Source organism: Rutidosis leptorrhynchoides, chromosome 5, assembly GCF_046630445.1.
Source record: "Rutidosis leptorrhynchoides isolate AG116_Rl617_1_P2 chromosome 5, CSIRO_AGI_Rlap_v1, whole genome shotgun sequence".
Classification (NCBI taxonomy): Eukaryota; Viridiplantae; Streptophyta; class Magnoliopsida; order Asterales; family Asteraceae; genus Rutidosis; species Rutidosis leptorrhynchoides.
In genome coordinates, this window is record NC_092337.1 from 101607710 (window position 1) to 101610515 (window position 2806).

Sequence of the window (2806 nt, forward strand, 5' to 3'; positions counted from 1 at the left end):
TTAAAATATGAATACAAATATTCACATAAACATAATAATTAATATATTATTACAAAAATAATAATATAGATCATAGAAATGACGTGGCACGAATAACAATTAACGAATGTTAAATAATAAACGGTAAAAGATAACGAAAAAAGTAGGGTCGTGACAACCGACTCACAAAGTCAGCTCATTTCTTGCCTATTAAGGAAACATATTCGATGGAGAAACTTACTCGTTTGTATTTGAAGGAGATTTTTTTGAGGCATGGTATTCCCGTATCTATTATTTCGGACCGAGACAATCGATTCACATCGAGGTTTTGGCAGTCATTACAGGAAGCTTTGGGAACTAAATTGTATATGAGCACTTCTTATCATCCACAGACAGATGGTCAGAGTGAAAGGACAATTCAAACGTTAGAAGACATGTTACGTGCGTGTGTTATTGATTTTGTTAATGGGTGGGATAGATATTTGCCGCTGGCTGAATTTTCTTATAATAACAGCTATCATGCAAGTATTAAAGCCACACCATTTGAAGCTTTGTATGGTAGAAAGTGTAGGTCTCCTATATGTTGGAATGAGTTTGGGGATGCTCAACTCACAGGCCCAGAAATTATTCATGAGACTACCGATAAAATTGTACAGATTAAAGAAAGATTGAGAATCGCCAGAAGTCGGCAAAAGAGTTACGCCGACGTTAGAAGAAAGGATTTAGAATTTCAGGTCGGTGACCGTGCTATGTTGAAGGTTTCACCTTGGAAGGGTGTGGTACGTTTTGGTAAAAGAGGAAAGTTAAATCCTTGTTTTGTTGGACCGTTTGAGATTACATAAAGGGTTGGACCTGTGGCTTATCGTTTGAAACTGCCACAAGAACTTAGTGCCGTTCATGACGTTTTCCATGTGTCAAATTTGAAGAAGTGTTTGGCTGAGGCCGATGAAACTATTCCTCTTGATGAACTTCATGTTGATAAACAACTCCATTTTATTGAGGAACCTGTCGAAATTATGGATCGAGAGGTTAAGACACTCAAGCAGAGTAGAATTCCTATCGTCCGAGTGAGATGGAATGTAGACGCGGACCCGAGTTCACTTGGGAACGTGAAGATCAGATGAGACAGAAGTACCCGCATTTGTTCCCAGATGACGAGTCAACCCCTGCACCTGCGTAAATTTCGGGACGAAATTTCCGTAACGGGAAGGTACTGTCACGACCCTACTTTTTTCGTTATCTTTTACCGTTTATTATTTAACGTCTGTTAATTGGTATTCGTGCCACGTCATTTCTATGACCTATATTATTATTTTTGTAATAATATATTAATTATTATGTGTTAAGTGAATATTTGTATTCATATTTAAAGATGTACGTTTCTACGTGTCGCGGATTTCTATCCGGCGAATCTTTTCGGTTTTCAAACCAACAGTCAAACTTTTGGGATTTTTAAATCCAAATTATTTTAAATATGATATTTTGATGTCATATGATTATATATAGTATATATATATATATATATATATATATTTTATTTTTCGCGTATATGTTATCTCTCCGAATAATTAATCGCGTAGTAGCGTTTTCGCGTTTCGGGTTTCGATCGGGTGTTCGGGCCACAAGTAATCTAGCATTTAACAAAATTGGGCCATGGGGCCCACCCCCATGCACCCATTTGTCTGAACATCTCCAAGGGGGGGGGGGGGGTGTTTAGCTTGTTTTCCCATTTTTGATTTTATCACATTACATTTCACTAAACTTTCCCTAAACCTAATCCTATTATTTTTCTCTCCTCCATTTCTTTTTCTTCCTTGGCTATTGCACCACACAACCATCATCACCATCATTTGATCTTCATAAAAATCTTGGATCATTGTATCGTTCACGCATCCGGATTCCTCTCGTTCTTCTCTACGTGTTTATACCATTCGTTTCTCGATTAGGGTATAAACCCTAACCTTAAATTTTTGATTTTTATTTAATTTTTCTGTTTTTGATGATTTTTATGATAGTATAATGCTTGTGTGTTGTTGGATTATTGATTTTATGCATAGAATCACTCGTTATTACATGTTTTCGGTTTGATTGATTGTGGACAGCAGACTAATCGACCATTTCAGTAAAATTAACTGATATTTTTGTTAAATTAAAGTGTCTAGATGTGTTCCTCTCATCAATACATTGATTTTAGACTCCGGATTCATGTTATTTCGATTCCCGGAACTTAAGTTATGATTAAAATGGTGTTTTCATGAAATTAAAATGTAAAAACGAATGTGTTCAGGTTTGGTCCGACTTTGTGACCACTTTTGGAGTCTCTAAGGTGTACTAGTGTATTAGGATTGATGATTGGATGAACATTCATGTTCGGGTCATCGAAATCCGAGCCACGGATCACCCGGTATGACTAAAACATGTTTTTGAACGGATTAAAGTTCCAAGTTGATTTATGGATGATGGTCATGACTTGGGGGCTCTTCTTGGGGTGTTCTTGAGTGTACTAATATGTCGGGTGGTTTGGCTAGGCGAAGATATATATAAGACTCGTCGAAAACTGACACCCGGGGCTCAAGTTATGACCCGATGAACTTTTAATTAAAACTTATGGTTATGAAATAAAACTTATGATATAAATAATGATTTTCATTATTATTAAATTACTTATGATATAAAAGTAATTAATTTAATTTAAGACTTATGATATATATATATATATATATATATATATATATATATATATATATATATATATATATATATATATATATATATATATATATATATATATATATATATATATATATTTAATATATCATTTATTAAT